The sequence below is a fragment of the Podarcis cretensis genome (assembly GCF_951804945.1).
Source record: "Podarcis cretensis genome assembly, chromosome: 5".
Taxonomy (NCBI): Eukaryota; Metazoa; Chordata; class Lepidosauria; order Squamata; family Lacertidae; genus Podarcis; species Podarcis cretensis.
This window is the reverse complement of record NC_137174.1, coordinates 74118221-74138476: the sequence shown is the minus strand read 5'-3', so window position 1 is coordinate 74138476 and position 20256 is coordinate 74118221. Positions and strand designations below refer to the sequence as shown.

General features: G+C 40.8%; 1 protein-coding gene across 16 annotated transcripts in view; it reads right to left on the bottom strand.

Annotated features, from left to right (window-relative positions):
• Positions 1–20256, bottom strand: part of ZBTB38 (zinc finger and BTB domain containing 38) — a 33551-nt gene that overhangs the window by 7596 nt on the left and 5699 nt on the right. For 4 of the 16 annotated variants that reach the window (XM_079977652.1, XM_079977651.1, XM_079977642.1 and 1 more), the window contains exons 3-5: positions 17014–20144; positions 10482–10537; positions 5226–5310 (exon numbers count right to left, since the gene is read on the bottom strand). The gene's annotated coding sequence lies outside the window, so the exon portion shown is untranslated. Of the gene's footprint in view, positions 1–2817; positions 3913–5225; positions 5311–10481; positions 10538–12150; positions 14290–16078; positions 16986–17013; positions 20145–20256 lie in introns of those variants that run through there. The other 12 variants (XM_079977654.1, XM_079977655.1, XM_079977656.1 and 9 more) reach the window with 12 other exon arrangements.

Genomic DNA, 20256 nt, shown 5'->3' with positions numbered 1-20256 from the left:
ACACACAACCATGTATACACACGGCGCCAGTAAATAAGCAATTCAAACCCGGAAATGGCATGGGAGAGCTGGAGAGTCCCTGTGGCTCATGAGGAGAACCTCCGCAGAGCCCGAAGAGGGTGTAAGTGAGGGCGAAGGATAGCGGGGCTTTCTTTATACTGCTAAGCCTCCCCGCCTAACAGTCACCACCACCTTTCAATGCACCCTCCAGTCTCCGGCTAGTCCCAGAGCTTCAGTTCTAGTTGTGGATAATTTTGGATGCAGAATTTTTTGGTATGGATTGAAGAGAGAACAGTAGAAAGGGTATCTGAAGGGTGCTTAGAAGGTGCTCCCCACTTTACCTGATTTCACTTATGTGCACAGGGGCTTGGAACGTAGCCCCCGCCTAAGTGTGTGTGGGGGGGGACACCTGTAGTAATTTCATTTATGAATCACTTTATGTGAAGCATCTCAAAGCAATTTCAGCAATGCAATAAAACACATATAAACAGTTGCATATATAAAAACAATTACAGATATGAAAACGGTTTACATATATAACAATTTACATATATAACAATTTCAGATCCAGTACAGATATTGACTGCGGAGCGAGCAGAACGTCTGCTTTGAAGGCTTTCCCCCACCTTGTGTTGTAGTAGTACTGTACAGTTTTCTCTTCCGACTTAGAAAGGTTGTGCTCAGCACATCATTGCCAACTTGTTCAGTTTAAATATTTTGATAATCTCAGGGTTACGGGTTTGAGCCCCATGTTGGACAAAAGATTCCTGCATTGCATGGTTGCTTCCAACTGTACAATTCTATGATTCCATGATCACTGTACAATGACAAAACCGGGCAGGATGGAAGGAGGCACAGAAGAAGCAAAGTGCATTGGGAAGGCAAGCACATGAAAATGTACCGTATTTTTCGCTCTATAAGACGCACCAGACCACAAGACGCACCTACTTTTTGGAGGAGGAAAACAAGAAAAAAAATATTCAGAATCTCAGAAGCCAGAACAGCAAGAGGGATCGCTGCGCAGTGAAAGCAGCAATCCCTCTTGCTGTTCTGGCTTCTGGGATAGCTGCGCAGCCTGCATTCGCTCCATAAGACGCACACACATTTCCCCTTACTTTTTAGGAGGGAAAAAGTGAGTCTTATAGAGCAAAAAATATGGTACCTTTCCTTCCAGTAATCACAGGGGTCCAGCTGTGGTCAGGAGGTGGGGGTAATATATCTACCAGAGAGGAGGGAGGGTTTCCTTCTTACTCTCCCTTTCACATCAACTATGTCACTAAAGATGACTCTCAGCGCAAACCTAGGCACATTTACTCTGAAATAAGTCTGAATGAATTAAATGAGACACACTCCCAGGTAAATGTGTATGAGTGTACCCTAAACTAATCAGGTTTCTTCCCAGGTAAGTGGGTATAGAATTATCTTGTTCCCCCATTGCAAACATTCCCTCTGAATGAACCCCTTCACTCCCGTAACCTCTTCTAGAAAGACATATTTCATATGCAACAAAGGGAGTAAATACAGATAAACTGAGTTTTCTTCCACCGTGATTTGATGGTCCTTCATTTTCATTATGGTTAATACTAATAATTTATTATTTGTACCCTGTCCATCCAGCCGGGTTAAATCTTGTGCACCAAATTCTTTAAAAAAAACCCACCATGGTTCCAAGTTTTTATGGATACAAAGCTTATCTTAACCATCTCTGTCAGAGACTGAGAAGCCAAATTATCACAAGACAGTGTAATAAGCTTTAAACAGGCCTGATCTCTAATTGCCCTGTTCCAATTAAAGGCCTAGAAGTCCTGGTGAGGAAACTGAAACAGCTGAGCAATCAAAATCCATAGGATTGTTAGAGCCTGTGAAAACAAAAACTGCACTAAATGAGACAGTTTCAATTAACCCAGAGACAGAGAAGGAAACACTTGTGTATTAGAACTTGCAGTAGAGGAGCATTCAGACTGAATGTTTGGAATTGAAAGACAGGTTATTTGCTTTTGCTGCAAAGGATGGCACACTGAGGCTACAATTCTTTACCCACTTACCTGAGAGTAAAACTGTTGAACTCAATTGGGCTTACTTTTGAGTATACATTATATGGGCCTGCACTGTGAAATACTTAAATTCTATTTTGTGTAGGCAAAAGCAGTCAGGGAGTGGTAATGGAAGATGTAAATTAAGAACTTTTATGCCCAATCCTGGAAAACAAGACAAGTATTAAATGGCAATGTCGAAAGGAAAGAAGCTGTGTATATACTTAGATAAAAAAGACAATTGTAGTGTAAATATAAGGGTTAAATTTTTGGCACTACCTATAAAGTATTGTTACATGTTGTTTATAAAACTATATTAAGATGCTAGCTTTAAAATATAAAACTCTTTTGAAATGCATTTGGGAAAGATCAGCAGTAAAATCAGTGGCACCCCCCCAAGACACATATAGCTTAAGAGGAACTGTGAAATACAGTCTTATCCGAACTGCAAATAGACAAATTTCATAGCATTTTGAAAGTACAGTTTACAAGGTGCATAACTCAATCATTTATGTCATCTTTATTGGATAATTAATTTAGGGCCATATTCTGAAATTTGAAGAAAAAAACATCATCCACATATATAAAACCAACTGGACTACTTTTTGTAGAAAACTGTATCTGCGCCATTACGTTGGCCATTCAAAATAATAAATCAAAACTCAGTGGATGTATCCTGATATATGCGGATGCTAAAGTTGTTCCTCCTCTTTCATATCCATAGATCTCAAATATTAACACAGAAAAGGAAATGTTAGTTCACAGTAATCAGAAAGTTACTGACCTGAAATTTGCATTAGTTAACATAGCTCTGGTTGGTCCCATATATGGAAACTTACATAATTATGGAGCTGGATGTACAAGAAAAGATCTAGAACATAAAAAGTACTGACAAGACTCCTGCTTCAGGCAAGCAGCCACAACCCTACAGATAACACTGTATTAGCAACTGTTCTTCCTGTAGACAAGGTCTGAGATTACGTCAGCTTTGCTCATGTGATACGGAATTAGAAGCGCAAGCTTCTGACGTCTAAAGTAGATTTCACAACTGAAGCTATTGATAGGGGTTATTTTTCAAGTCCAGAAATACATGTTGTCAACTTTTCCTCCGGATGTTCATATTGACAAAACATTACTGGGCTGATCTCCTGCCCACTCACTCCTGTGGACGATGCAGCACAGCAACCACGCTTTTCAAAGGAAATATGGCATAACATGTTGGGAACCCAATTGAGTTAGGAGGAGGAGTTTGGAGCAGGGGTGGACAGGGATGAAGTAATGCTATTTATTTCACAGCTGAGATTATGGGGTCATCTCCTGGGGTGCTATTTACGAGTCCTCTGCATGACAACTAAATAAGGATTTTCCCAGAGAGAAACCCAACTAAAAAATATGGAGCCCTCCATATTTTTATGCTACTTTTAAAACCACTCTGTAGACTGGTTATGAGCCATAGACGCTGTAGTAATAACTGAACTGAAAGCAGTAATCATTTTTGTTGTAGCTGTTGTTCACACAAGAACATGTCAATCAGCTGTACGTTCAACATTTCAGAAAAATAGCTTTCCCCTCCTTCAGATCTGGAGAAGGTTGTAACGTACTTCTGACCAAAATGTGTTGAGCATATTTCCATTGCAACCTAACCCCTAGAAGGATGTATGTTTTGAATTCTCCTCAATTCCATGAAACTCTATATGAAATCCCACCCCACCCCCCACTCGCCAATTATTCAGCATATCTTCTGTTTGTCTGTGTCTCATAACATATTCTCTGTCTCTTGCATACATAACCACAAGATGGAGCTAGGTACAAAGAAGAATTGCAGCAAACTAGTGGAAAGAAAAATTCCTGACGTAATTTCAATAATGTGAATGAGCTATTCATAAATAAGCTGTTAGCTTTTAGCGGCTTATGATTAATAAACAACACTTTTTAGTTTACCCTTAGCATCAGCATCTTTTATTTACTGAATTTGTTGTGCAACTAGAAATTATCTTCACATTTCTTTAACATGGTGTTTCCTTCTTATGGATAATTACTGTCAAGCAATAATTTAGACCCAAGGCTGTGTGTCTGTTTCAATACAGCTATTTCCCAAAATTATCCTCAAATCATTATCAATATCCCATTCTGCGTCTAATATGGCTAAAATAATCTTTTTGTTTTTGTTTTAATTGGAAAAAAATAGTCCTAGACTGAAAGAAGTCATGGTCGCCATGTTTGTTGTGGGCATGTAGGCTGACAGAATAGTAGCAAATCAAAGTGTAGGGATTAGCATATTGCATACGTCATGACAACAATCATGGGGCTGTGTGTCAGTAACCATATAATATCTGTTGTTCTGCAATTGGCTGAGACATCGTTGTTATCTCTTTAAATGTGAAACAGCTTTAGAAATTGTGGGAGGCAATGGTATATCACATCTCACTTCTTCTGCAATAGGGCGCAAGGATTGAGCACCATTCTAGTCCCTTAAAAGAGGCTAGCTTTTGATCTGTTTATATTTCTCTAATAGTACAGTCCGGACAAGAACCCAAACCACAATTAACACCACTGGGTATTTAATGTGCATACAAAAGAACACAGCCAAGCTTAGAATAACACAAGGTCTTGGAAAAGTAGGGTTTTGTCTTATAATTTGAAATGTATTTGTTTGCTGCCTGCATGCGTTTGCTTAGAAAGGTATTTGCTGCTATTTGAGGCACGATCCAGTTAAACACTTTGAAGTCCCTTGTTTTCAAGCACATGTTTAATCTCTTCTGCTGAAATCCATGTGATTCAAAAGAGCTTTTGACTGGATCATGTCCTATGGTTTTTTCCCTTGCACTTAAAAAAAGGATATTAGCTAAGCATTTACAGGCTTAGTTATTATAATACACACAGAGAGAGAATTTACACACACACACACACACACACACACACACACAGAGAGAGAGAGAGAGAGAGAGAGAGAGAGAGATGAACTATGACCTATGGCCTGGGAAACTAGGGTTCAAATCTCCGCTCAGCTATGAAGCCGACTGGGTGACCTTGGGCCAGTCACTGCCTCTCAGCCGAACCTACCAACCTCACAGGGTTGTTGTGAGGATAAAATGGGAAGGAGAACCATGTGCAACACATTGAGCTCCTTGGGAGAAAAGGTGGTATATAATGAAATAAATAAATAAATAAATAATAAACATCTATACATACCTATACACACACATAAAATGTAATTTGCATGCCTGCAAATGATGCTGCAAAGAAAATGAAGCGCTCCCAAAGACAGAGATACTATCTGTAAAAGAAATACGTACATTACGAAATGCAATATAATTGAAAAGGTGCTACAGTTAAAATGTCAGTGATGCATATTGAGTTTGCAAATGACAGGCACAAAATCAAGGGCACACGTGCCACTATTTCCTGAAACACTCCACAAATGAGACCTATTTTGAGCTGCTGTCCTGCCTTTGTCCCTGAATGGTCAGCATTCATCAGCTCAAGCTGCCGAGGCCTGCAGTTGCTGTTGGCACATGCTCAGAACTTGATTACTTTAATCACTTACTAGGATTCGGCCAGGGAGACCCAGGTTCAAATATTTTCTCAGGCATTAAGCTAAACTAGGTGACTGTGGATCAGTCACTACGTCTCAGCCTAACATCATTTCCGATACCCTCAGATGTGCAGGGAAAGGTGGCCCAGGAGAGTGCTTTTTCGGTGGCAGCCCCTAAATTGTGGTTTCAAAAGAATACAGGTCTACTTCTCTGCTGAGTCATTTCCCCTTCTACTTCTGTCTTCTTGCAGCAGCTCTTCTTGCAAAGGACCAGAGCTGCAATTGCAAGCTTTGCACTACATCAAAGCTCTTTCCCCTCTCAACTGAGCAGGCAATCAGGGCTAGGTCCCTGGGACTTGTTCTGCTGCCGCCTGCGCTACAGTTGTCAAGAGACACTGCAAGCATGCCCATGCACAAAATAAGAACTTTGAAAAAAGAATCCTAAATTTCTCTCTGTTAATTATAGAGAAAAAGTCATGTTTAGTGGCCCAAAGGCTGTTTGAGTTGATGGAGGTTTGCACGTCATGACGTTGGTTTGTAGTTCAAAATATACATCTCTTACAAAAACTCAAAACAATTAAGGGAATTAAGGAGCTAAAAAAAAATATCTAAATGTTGACTGATTCAGTATACCTTTGGCAGTCTTACAGTTATGTGTTAACTGTAGTACAGTCATACCTCAGGTTGAATGTGCTTCAAGTCGAGCGCTTTCGGGTTGCGCTCCATGGCAACCCGGAAGTAACGGGGCGCATTACTTCCGTGTTTCGCCGCTTGCGCATGCACAGATGCTCAAAATGACGTCACGCGCATGTGCAGAAGCGGCAAAACACAACCCGCACAGACGTGTCGTCGCATCTTACATTCCATTCAGGATGCGAACAGAGCTCTGGAACGGATCCTGTTCGCATCCCAAGGTACCACTGTATACAGTATGGCATAATTCCTAAAGCAGGCGTGAGAAATGTGGGTCAAATGGTTTTGGGACTCTCACCAAGCTATATGTACCCCTGAACCACACACACTCCACCCAGGACACACCCCTCACCCATCCTCCTTTGCACCCTTCTTGCCTCTGGCTCCAGCCACTACTGGCATGTAACCTCCAGGAGATTCCCCCGAAGGGAAGGCTGAATCCTTCACCACACCTGAGGACCTCAAGCTAGCTTAGGGGGTGCTGGAAAGACCATGTGGCACACATAGCTCTGTCATCCAACAGATGGGATTGCTTGAGAGCTGCCGCCCACTGCAACACTCTAGCAGCTGCTGCCTGAGGCAGTCACCTGACTCTAGCTAATAGGAGGGCCGGCTCTGTTAGTGGTAGAGCACATGCAGAAGGTCCTATGTTCAGCATCCACTTAAAGGATCAGGCAGAAGTAGACCTGTGCTGTGCAGCTTCACGTGAGAATAACCAGGAGCAACCGAAGCTTCACACCACAAATGCACATCAAATGCATAAAAATCAAACTTATTCAAGGCAATGAAGGAGTGGCTGACTGCATGGGTATTCTTTTGAGATGCATGCTGATTTTTCTGATTGCTGGGGTCACGCAATGAGCACAGTGGGCCAGCGCAAGACTTTCTTGCTGGACCAGTAGGTGCCTCCCTCCATTCCACATATAGATGTGGACCAGACTGCCAGTTACTTCAAAACTGGTGACAGGACAGCATCTTCCACTGCAACTGGGGGCAGTTTAGGGGGCACGGGACAGGCTGCACACACAGATCTGCCTTCCAATACTTCATTGCTGCTTGCTAACTGCTCCATTAGGCAGTTGGCAAAAGCTGCAGTGCAGCAGCAGTGGTGCCAACATGTACAATGTGAGCAGAGCAACACATTCACACATGCAATGGCTGCTGGGTGTGTGGAGCTTGTACTGGTAGCCTCACAGTCTGCTTGCTCAGTCTGGGCTTTTTTCAAGCTACTGGTGACGCAGCCAGACAGAAGAAGCCAGAACAAGCAAGCAAAATCATCACCAGCTCATGGGAATTAGGGTGGCTGCTGCCATATCACCCAGCCCAGTATCTACCACCTGAGGCAGCCGCCTCCCTTTGCCTAATGGTAGGGTTGACCGTGTGAGCTTCCCAAAGCATCTTGCCAGCCATGGCTGGAGGCATAAAACTGGTATTGATGGGCTCTTGGTTTGTTACAGCTATGAAATTTTCAATGTTCTTTTCCTTCTGAGTCTGCTGATTATAGTAAGAAAACTGCTTGGAAAATTACATTAAAGTGAGACAGTTCCCCTAATCAATGGTTTTTATGTTTAACACTGAGCAATGGAATTTTTTACTTATTTATTTTTTAAATTTATTAAATTTACACACTGCCCTTCATCTGAAGAGCACAGAGTGGTTTGCAGCAAGTAAAGGTTAAGCAGGCTCAAATATAAACAAGATTTTCTGTGTTCGTCCATCCCGCCCACCCTCCTGCATTCGCATTATGTTGAAGGAAGTTAAAACAGCTGCATGTAGCCATGTGCAAGGCAAACAAATTAATCCACATGGTTTAAGTCTGTGGTTCCACAGTTGAAAACACCATTTGCTGTTTCTGCTGAAGAGGTTTCAATATTATATCCATCTTTGCAGTGTGATTTTTCCAGCTGACAGTAACTACTGTTATGAGGTTGTGAACCAGAACTGAAGGTGCCCATTCTCTTTTGCTGTACATTTTCTTGTGTTTAGCTGTTTCCTCAGCTGGTAAGCTTCACACAAAAGCACCAAGTAAGAGCCACAACCCAACATATAAGTAGTCACACTAGACCAGGGGTCAGCAAACTTTTTCAGCAGGGGGCCGGTCCACTGTCCCACAGACCTTGTGGGGGGCCGGAATATATATATATATATTTTGGGGGGAGAGAACGAATTCCTATGCCCCACAAATAACCCAGAGATGCATTTTAAATAAAAGCACACATTCTGCTCATGTAAAAACACCAGGCAGGCCCCACCCCACAAATAACCCAGAGATGCATTTTAAATACAGTGGTACCTCGGGTTACATACGCTTCAGGTTACAGACTCTGCTAACCCAGAAATAGTACCTCGGGTTAAGAACTTTGCTTCAGCATGAGAACAGAAATCGTGCTCCAGCAGTGCGGCAGCAGCAGGAAGCCCCATTAGCTAAAATGGTGCTTCAGGTTAAGAACAATTTCAGGTTAAGAACGGACCTCTGGAACAAATTAAGTACTTAACCCAAGGTACCACTGTAAAAGGACACATTCTACTTGTGTAAAAACACTCTGATTCCCGGACTGTACATGGGCCGGATTTAGAAGGCTATTGGGCCGTATCCGGCCCCCAGGCCTTAGTTTGCCTACCCATGCACTAGACCATGTTTTATTGTGACGGAAACAAGCTCACAGTGTGGGCAAAGCTGCTATGCCAGCTTCCAGGAAGGTCGGTCACTGTTGCTTATGGGGAGAAGTTGGCATGGAACAATCCAGCATAGCTGAAAGTGGTTTGGGAAAACAACCTGCAGGCCAAACTGGGATCCATGCCAGGCTTAATTGAGTCTGTGGGCTGCAGGCTCCCCACCCCTGCTGTATATAAACAGGTGTGAGGTAGCAGCACCCTGATGTCCACTGATATCCCTAAGGTATATAGCAAAGCATCCTGACAAAGCTTCGTAAGTGGTAGCAATGTGTTCAGGGATGTGAACGACAAGAGATTTGGGAATTCAACTCTTTCCATGATCGGGGCCTTGAGCGAGCTTCTGCAGATCTGTTTTCTTCAATAACTGCAGTACCAATCCTTTGAGAATGGAAAATTCTCTCCCAGGTATTCTCTTCCTAAGCGCAGCTCTGAGCAATTTCCCCTCCCCTAACCATGCATTAATTATTATGAGCCCATGCTATAGGAGTGCGCATGCACCAGCGCACCTCTGCAGCTTTGTTCCTTTCCCCTTTATTGCTATGTGGTTGTCAGGAAATGGGTGACGGCACACATTAATCCTGGATAAAAGCTTGAGTAGCCGCTTAGGGTCACTGCCTATACAAAATTCATTTATTTCTTCTTATTTTTTTATTAAAATTCTATACCGCTCTTTGTCCAAAGATCACAGGGCAGTTTACAATATAAAAACACAAAAAAATCATGCCACAGTAACAAACAAAACAGTTAGGTAGCCGTGTTGGTCTGAGACAGTCGAAATACATAAATTAGTCCAGTAGCACCTTAGAGACCGATTAAGTTTGTTCTGGGTATAAGCTTTCGTGTATCTGAAGAAGTGTGCATGCACACGAAAACTAATACCTAGAACAAACTTAGCTGGTCTCTAAGGTGCTACTGGCCTATTTTTTTTTATTTAAACAAAACAGTAATAATAATAATAATTTATTATTTATACCCCGCGCATCTGACTAACATACCATAGATAGTTTAATTAGCCAAAGTTGTGGGAGAGGAGGAATATTTTTGCCAGGTGCCTAAAGATACATAAAGAAGGTGCCAGTCAAGTCTCCCTGGGATTTGTCGCCAATCTATAGCTGCTCCACCATACCCTCAATGATATATCTTGCTATAGGGTCATGATAATATAGCAATCATAGATTAATCTAAGAATGGTGCTGTTTTACTACAGCAACATGGTTAGTTGCTCACTTTATTTACACACTGGGCCAAGCTGTCAAGTAAAACAGTGTTTTCTATACAGAAATTATAGACTTAAAGGCTATTTTCTAAAACATACATTTTCCCCACATCTTTTGAATGTTCTTTTTATGTTACTGCTTTAAATCAACTTCATCAAAAAAATTAATTGTTGTAGTAATCAAGTAGAAAAGTACTCCAACAAGGATTTGTTTCAGACCAATACATATGCCCATTTCCTATCACTGTCTAGTTGTAGACGGATCATAGCTGAGTTGTCAAAGTCAAGTGGATATAAATTGGTCACGTGGCAACGTTATCTCACTTACCAACAACTGTATCCGAAACAGCCAGCAACCATAGGGCTGGAGCCTGAAGAAGAAATCTAGGCGAAAAAAGGATGGAGTTGCCCAAATCAGAACTTGAATCAGGATGACACATTAACAGCACAATCCTATGCATGTTTTCCCATAAGTAAGCCCCACTATGCTCAGTACTCCTTAATCGCAGAAAAGTGGGTACAGGATTGCAGCCTAACTGCCCAGACTGCCCAAGGTTTATAGGTTAATGTCAGCAACCTAAATTTCATACAAAAATAAAATAAAATACTGGAAGTCAATACAGATCCAGACTCGGGCATAATAGAAAAGGAGAGCTTCTTGCTAAGAGAACAAGCTGCAGCAGTCCTCATGATTACATGCTCCATAATACATTTCTATTACGATTTGCGGCACTTACGATAGCGGCAGTTTTATTTTCAATGTCTTTCCTAGTGATTCCTAGTATGGAATTTTCCTGTAGCAAGTAAATTTCCTGTAGCAAGTTAATTGCTGGGGGCGCAAAAACCTTGTATGTCATTGCCATCTGCTGTGGCACCCAGTCAGGAGGAGAAGGGTTAAGAAGGTACGGGTGGATGCAAAAGAGGCAATAGGGTGCGATCCTATGAGGCATGTGCTTCCATGCATCTTCAACATGTTGCCTGGGCCTCTCTGGAGAAGCACAGGATTAAAATCTAACTAAAAATAGCAGTTGCCTGCATTTGTTTAGAGGGATTTGTTTTTTCTCGCATAGAAATTTATGCAGATTAATCAATCAATGGAGGATATGATGGGCGGGGAAGGGTCGTGTCTCGGTAATAAAGCATCTGCTTTGCATACTTTGCATGCTGATGGTTCCCAGGTTTCAGGAAGGGTAGTGAGACCCAGACTAACCACCCACCCCCATTTAAAACCATATGGTCTGCATCTGTGACAAAATAATTTTTGGAAATGGCAAGTAATTCCAGCATGAACGTTTGCTTAACTTGCTAAAGAAAGGAAGAAGAAATGTACCACCAAAAAGGGGGCGTGTAAAAAAAATATCTGTATGGTTATTTAGATACATGGGTGGTCGTGTGCCCTATTTTGCAGAGGACAGTCCTCTATTTGAAGAGCTGCCAGGGGACAGTGGTCTAGCTGAAGGATAGGACCCTTATCTTAAAGGCTCGCAAATCTAAATCCTGTTTATGAAACAATAAGAAGGGATAGCAGAAACCTAGAAGTTATCCACCAGCAGTTAGGACCTGGACAGCAGACACAGGCCATCTAGTTTCCCCCATTGTGGAGATATGCATTTCTGTTTCTTATTTAGAGCTCTCCAAGTGGTGCACAAATATAAGTTAAATATAAGTTAAAATTCACAAACAAATAAAACACATACACAAATATCCATAAAATGCATCATCATTAAAACAGAGATAGAAACCAAGCAAAAATCAATTTTAAATTATTCTTTCTAGATTTCTATCTATGCAGATAAATGTACACACACCCATTTTAAAATGCCCCCCCTTAAAGTGATACATTTCTTCTTACTTTTTTAGCAATGCAATAAATAGACAACCTAATTTGATCTTGAATATATGCATCCACTGTGGTCTTGTTTTCATGAGAGCAGAAGAGACAGGAACATGCAAAACATTTTAGAGACAGAATTATACGTGAACAGGATTTTCCAGACCTGCAGAGAACAGCTATAGAACCCAGGCAAACATAATCTTCAAATTTACATTGTTTATATCCTTTCTTACACACATCCTGCCTCTGTAGTTTTCGACTTGGAGCCAACCGTTAGCAAACGTCTTTTTCCCAACCTTCCAGAAAGTAGACACGTCATTCATTTTCCTGCCCTCTGCCTCTTCCGTTGCCCAAACATGAGTTCCTTCCCTGTCGTTTCATATGCATGGCTCCCTGTGCTTTACTCTTTCCTACAGAGTATCACAGGTTCATGTTTTCCCACTGAGCTCAAAATGATTCTATGATCCACTCCCATCCAGATTTCGCTTCCCCTCAGCAATTTATTCAATCCAAAACAAGGCATGTATGGCAGGAGCTGAACCAGACAAAACCGTGTCCTTTTCCTGAAACCTGACTTAGGGTTGCTATTACTATCTTTAAAAGCATTTAACCAAACATTGGAGAGCATATATTAGAGATCTGAATGGCTTTTGAAGTGCATTGAGGGTGGAGATACTGAAAAATCACCTGCAGGAAACATCTTTACAAATACATGAGAATGCATCGGAACATTTTATTGACATGCCAGGCACCAAAGCCTACAGGGAATTTAGCAGGAGCCGAAGCAATCCTGAATGTACTGCTATGGTGATTCAGAAACTCTGTGGATTTTTATGGAGGTGAAGGATATAGGATACAAAATACAGATTGCACAATATACTAAACATCATCATCACCAGCCCATCCTACTTCATTTCAAAAGCCATTTGGAAGAACACGTATTTGCATTGTTTATGTTCTGAGAACTATGAAGCACTTTGCTGGATTGCAAGTAACCCACTATAGCTATATGGGTGAAATGATCTAACATCAGGCAAGAGCATGTCTCCTTCCTCTCCTCCCCATTGCAGCAGCACCACCCCAACTTGCTCCAGAGGGTCCTCAACCTTCCTGAGCATATGGGGGGCGGGGGCGGGATATGGGGAGCTGCCGGGAGGAAGACAGAAAAGTAAAGTCCATTCCACTCATAGATGGACCCAGTTGGCTGTCTCCCATAGATAGATATGGGAAGTTCAAGGACTGCAAGCTGAACTAATGACTTCATGCAAGACATCTCTCTCAACCTCAGCCTTCCCACTACCCACCTGAAATCTGTACTGCTGGAAAACAATGCTGGGCATGGACTACTAAGATAATACCAAGTGCTATATGAATTCTTGGTACCTTACTGATTATAGAAGAAAGGGAGATAGCTGTAAGCACACATACACACACGTTCTTTGTGGAGACTGATGGGGGTCTGTCTGATATTTCGTACAGATGGTGGTTCAGTCTCCCACAGTCATCTCAATTTATTTCAGCGGCCATTTGGAAGGGCACTGCTTTTCTGTTTAGCCATTTGAGGTTGATCCCTAAAGACCACTGTGTAACCAGCCAGTCCACAATTGCTGTAATACATTCCCATGGCCATTTGGAAATCCAGTGTACTCCCCATGGCCATTTAGAGGAAAATAATGCATTCCTATAGCCCATGCAGCGTTGTTCATTTTTGTGTGCCAAAATGGCTGAAACGGAGGAAAGGATGGCTGGTAAGTCTTTTGGGCACGTGTTGGTATGTTCCAAATCTCATAGCAAAAGACAGCATTTTCCTCACTGTAACAGCCAGTCAGCATTCCTGCTAAATATTCAAACGAGGGAGCACTTTTATCATTAAACAAAACACAAGGCACCACCCCTACCATGCAAATAACCCAACTCTTTTGGCATAGGAATTGCTGGCCGAAAACTTCTGATTATTTTCCTCAAAAAGGCAGTGCGAATTTAGTCTTCATAAAATGAGTGAGTGAGTGAGTCAGGGTGAGTGAGAACAAGAGAGAAAATACTCCTTTGATGCAAGAGAGGAATCAAAATCCACCATCCTGAAACATATTAAACTGAAGCAAGAGGGAATTCCAAGAGCAATACTTTGTAAACCATCATTCACATCCTCTCCTGTGCAAAAGCTTAAAATAAATGGACATATAATAATATGCTTGGCAGTAAATTACTTTTTAAAAGTCCATGCATGAAATAAATTATGTTAATACAAGCATCAAAGAACTGATGTGTAAAAGTTATCCCCAAAAATAAGTAATCAAAATTAATCACTTACAGATAATGAAATCATGAACCCCTGTACTGAAAAATACCGTTCAAATGAATTTGTTTTAGAAGCAACTTAATAAAAACAGAATGGGAAAATCTAGCTTTAGGAAATTTATCAAATATCGTTATTTTGGATTTAATGTTGTTCTATTATGTTGTTCTAAAACAGCTGTTATCAGCCATCCTCTAGAATAGATGTATTATATTTTTCTTTAGTGAATTGGTAATCTTCAGAAAGAAGAGAAAATTAACATTGTACCTTTAAGATTGCTTTGCTATTTGCAGTAATGTAAACGTCCAATAGAATTATACTTTTAGTATTTCTATTAACACAGTGAATCTGTTGTTGTTGATCGCGATCGATACATCAGCTTTAGTAGTATCGAAGTCAAGGACATGAAAAGAAAATGGCTACCATGCAGAAAAATAGCTTTGCAGTGAGATGTGCTTCAGTTTGAAGGAAAGAATCCATGTTTTCAAGAAGCTATATTAAATGTGTAGCAACGATTAACAATATCTTTTATCCTAGGTTTGGTTTTTACAGCTCCTATTATACGTGAGCTGCTTTTCATGAAATATTATAAATTTGAACTTGCATTAGTGTTACAGTAAATCACATATTAAATTATCCCCTCTCCCCTCTCCTTCTTTGTCATCTCACAACGTTGGTTAAACTGATTGATTCTTTTAGGTTCTGTCTACTAAAAAGTCTCTAATTACTGCTGAATGTAACGATGGAGAAAAGAGATTTAAACATAATTACAATTTTCAGCTGCTTGCAATTTCAGCCATGTTCGTTCAATACTGAGATGAAATTAACTATTTTAAGAACACATACATGTCCTGCGTGTGTCTCACTAAGATGAACTACTTCATATTGTGTGGTTGTTTTTGTGAGAAAGACAGTTGCATTGCTTGAAACAGTCAATTCAAGATGAGAGAAAAGTTACTGTTACATGCAAACCTCCTATCATTTAATGCATTATAGCTACCCAGAAATGCAGTATGAGATCATAATTTGCATTGTGGAATTAAACAATAATAACTATCTTTGCATCTCTGCTACTGCATCCTTTAACAGGATTTGGTTGCCAAGGAAACTGGTTTTGGCCCAATGTTAACATGAAATACCTATGTCCCAAAATATATCCAGTGTCACACCATGATGATTTAAAAATTAACTCACAGGTTAGCATATCTATACATGGCTGGTTTTAATTTGTTAACCCTTTGAAATAAGCCAGACTCAACAATTAATATTGAGTTCCAGATGAAAAGGACATCTTTAGGTGTTTTTCTCTTTTGACATAGCCAGCATCTTAAAAGAAAACAAAGACTATAATGAAATACGTCCTTACTTTATTTCCGCAATATTTATAAGATAAACGATAAGACAAATGTTTATAGCAAACGTTGACAGACCGCTTCCTAAGGCAAAATTAAAATATTTTTTTAAAAAATTCACAGCTCTGTCCACAACTTAGTTTTGTATCTTAGCAAACAGCTTAATCATGTTCATAACCGGGATCAAAATCCTTTGGACGATAAGCTTTTAAAAAACGCCTTTGCTGCATAAGCGGTGCCACGCCCTGATTATCTAGTAGACGGGGTATTTCTAATTTCAAAATAGATGTATGCTTTTAAATAGGGAAACCCATGCAAAGTCACAACATTTAGAACTAGATCCTTTGGGGGGGGGAATAAACTGGTTTAATAGATCTCTGTTCTATTTCATTTCCTTGCATCATGGAACGAGAATAGGTAAAAGCATGCAAATCTCCACCTACCTGTGTATATGTCTTAATGAAGTCTTAGCACGCCATTGCACCCAGCCATTTGTATACAAAGTGAGGGAGAGATGCTGAAATCTTAGACATCTCAAAAAAATAAAATAAATAGCTCTTTTCAAAAAGCAGCTTGCTTGAATGGACTGTGATCAAGATAGCTGAACTTATCAATGGGAAGGACAGAAGTGTGTGCGTCTGTCAGGGAGGGAGGAGATGCCCTCATCCAAGGTGGTGGGTGGTTTTTTTTAATAAGCTGCAGCAAAGGGCTTCCTGCTCACCCCCCCTTTCCCTTTTGAGGGTTCAAAGCTGACCACTGCAAAGGCCACTTGTCACATTTGTTGAAAATCAGCCCAGTGCTATCCCTGTTAAAAAGGAAAAACTCAGCAGCCAAAGCCCACTGCACAACACACGCAGACTGCGTAAGAGTTAAAAATAGATTGGACGTGCCTGCATAATAAATATGTCACTTCCAAGGGCTTTAAATTTGATATTGCCATTAATTAACAATACAACATCTATTATTTAAATAGCAGTAAAGGCAAGAGGAATAAGACTGACCCCACCTGGAAGCAGAGTTCGCTAAAAAAACAAATCCAAATTTTTGAAAAATAAAATAGAGCTAATGCTGGTTTAGAATGCGACAATAAACTAACAGCCCACTGCACTGAAAATGAAATTGAATGCTAAAGGTGGCTGCTTAAATAGTTATGCCCATCAGGAAGCCCAAGTCTTCACTACGACATGATATGGCACACAGACCATTTACATACTCCCATTAGAAATACTAGGCATGGCATAATGAATTCTGTATCCACAGCATGCAGACAGCACAAGCAACATTAATCCTGCCTGCCATTTTAGGCTTGCAGCAGCAGCATGATGCACACACTACAGCAGCACAGATCTGGTTAAACGGGAGGCAAGGAACCGCTCACCTTAAATGCAGTATCTGATTAATGTTGTTTAAGTGATATTGTAAATCGGCTGCTGAATCTTAGAGCAACTGGGTGGGAGGGAACAAAGAAAAAAATGTCATCAACTGATGATGCAAGACGAATCGTTACTCTGCACTGCTCAGTCAAGCTCCATGTTCTTCAATGATACAATCTCAAGTATTTCAGATTCTGTAGCAAAAAAACCACCCAAAACCTGTCTGCAGAGTGGCTGTCTCCATCTACAGAGAAAAGCAGAAGATTCCTTTCACTCGCTGGAGGGAGGGATGGAAAGAATATCTGCAGAAATATCTTATTGACGGAAGAAGATTTCATATAGTACGTATTAGGTCCTAGATATGTATCCCTATTGCTGTCTTTTTCTTAACCCGTGTAATTTGCTTTTTGTTGTTGTTAAGCACGTAATTGCCAAGCATGTAACAGACGAAATCATCATTGCTTAAACTCTCATTCTGCACCGGATTATCGAAAAGCTGAGCGTATTGACAAAATCACAAGCGCGCAGAGGGTCTGGCTGCAGAATCAGCTGTCTGCTTCTGTGTTGCTGCCTGCTTAACCACAAGCAAGGTTAGAGCTAAATATATCTGCAAGGCATAAACGGAAGCTATTTTGCTGTACAGATTACGTTACAAAATGCTCCATCCTTAAGAGCTCATAAGATGAGTGCTTATTAGAAAATGTTTTGCTGCTACCCTGCATCGCTCTACACATCAGGCAGTGAAAGACTGTGGAGACTGCTCTTAAATCTAGTGACCTAAATAATGCTAAGATGGCTTAAGTAATATACATACATACTCAGCACCAAAGGCAGGAAATGAAACAAGGAGTGTCTCATCAGAATGCAAGTACAGTACCAATTCTAAATAAAATGCAATGCCCTGTATATGCACATCTTATGCTAAGATGGAGAGGGTGGGATGCTTATTCCTTTTATTTTTTGTTATTGTCAGGATAGGATTTTTTGTTTTTATCCTCAGAGGCTTTCCTTACCTACGGCATCTGTGACATCTTGATTCCTGGCATCATGGAGGTTAACACAGGCACATCTTAACAGTCCAATTTTTAATTCTGCAAATCCAAATAAGCTTTTAAAGCAACAACATTGAATTAAATTAAAAACACTATACTTCAACACCTCTAAACAGGCACGGATGCTTTTGGTCTTGGTTCTTGAGTTTTGTTGTTAAGATCAATAACACGTTTCACTGCATAAATAAGACTGGTATTATTCTAGACCGAGTCTGTGAGAATTAGTTTTTTTAAAAAAATATGAAACGAAATAGAGAATTTTGAAACAAGGGAAGCTTAAACTGCATTAAATATGTAAGATGGAAGGAGAGAAAGAATAAAAAGGTGGATTGGTTCACTTTTTTTCTTTTTCGGTGCCTAGAACGTGAGAAGGTCTTCTGCTTCGTATTCAATGCCAGCATCTCCCCAAGGGGGGAAATTAGGGAGGGATAGAACAGCTGGCTACGGCCACTGCTGCAGTCCCTTAAGGCTGAAGTGTTAGTTAAAAGGAAAAACAAACATCTGAAACGTACCTGCCTGGCTATATAAGGACAAGATCCTTTCTTTCTACGGCATGCCACTTTTCTTTTAAGCAGGTCTTAACTCTCCCTCTCCTGTATGTGACACACAAAATTGAGAGCTGCTGAAATCTGGAAAAAACAGCTGAATATATTTCTGACCTTACTGGAAAATTCTCCTTGAATGTTATAGATCTGTTTAATGCTACATTAGCTCCTGATGCACCCACACTATTTATGGGAGATTAATTCAATAGGCAAACATGGTTTGGGTACATATTTCTGTAACGCCAAAATAAATGCTTAACAATAAATGCAGCCGCATCCTCAACACATTTATTCATGAGCTAGTCACGAGAGGTCATTGCTTGCAATCTATATTGTCAATTACGAACAATTGCCACTTAAATAACTGAAGACTGCCATGCAAATAAATATTTCATAGAATTCCAGCCAAAACGGTCCCACCTTCTCAGAACATCATTCCTGTTGTTTATGGCTCTTTTATAAGAGGAATAAATTTCTCTGCCTTTTTTTAAATCCCCCTTAAGACTTTTTTTCCAGATTTTGTACATTGTGTCGCTGGGTTTATTGCTTGAGATTCAAAAGACCTAAAAGCTGGCATTTAAAAAATGTGCTTCTCAAATGTATGACATCAGTCAAGCAGCGGCAGAAGCAACCCAGAGACAACAGAGGCCGGGCTCACGAACACACGTGACACAAACAGGCTATTACAAACTATGTTCTTTCCCCCTTGACAGGCTTACTGCAGTATATTCAGCTAACATTTCAAAACTAGGGACTATATGCAAGGGCAGATTTTGCATCTAGAGAAGAAAAATAATGGCTGGCATATGGCTATGCTAATGTACGGTTTTACGCTATTGTCTGCTAGCAGCAGCAGCAGAATTCACATATTCACAGACCATGTATAATTACAATACCGGTTTTCATTTAAAGGACTCTTTCCCCGCTTATTTATTTTAATGAAAAGCCCTCTTGTACTATTGTGTGTAACGCCAAGGACAATCCAGTCAGTCTCCAGGTGATCAAGGCCCGTATGAAACATCTGATGTTGTTCTGTATCAGACCCGTGCAAGAATTCTTAAGTGCGAGAATTCATCATAACAATCCTCATATCCATACCCCCATACTAAGATCATTTTTTTAAAAAAAATTAAAAACCCAGTTATTAATGGGGATGAATTAGTGAAGAGGGAGGGAGGAAGGGAAAGCACTGTGTAACGTTTAGAGTTTTGGACTGGGGCTGGAGAGCTCTGGGTTCAAATCTGCACTTAGCCATGAAGCTCACAGGATGACTTTGGGCTGATTGTTATCTCCCAGCCTCATCGACTCACATGGTTTTTTCTGAGGAGCGGGGGGTGGGGGTGGAGAGCACTATGGGAACGAGGCTGGATAGGAGGAAGGAAAAGAGAGACCCTGGAGGGACAGAGAGATTTGCAGGGAGCCAAGCACCCGTACTTACCTAGGGGATAACTAGGCGCAATGGCTGTAGTTCTCAAGGTGCACGCTGTAGCCGTGACTCTTTTCCAACCAACTCAGGCAGGCAGGGGTGATGAAAGAATCCTGGAAAAGACATATGCAAAGGCCAGATTGGTAAGACATAAGTCTTATAGCAAAGGGCTATTGTTGATTGATTCCGGAAGCCAAGAAGGGGATCATGCCCCTAGTTTACACT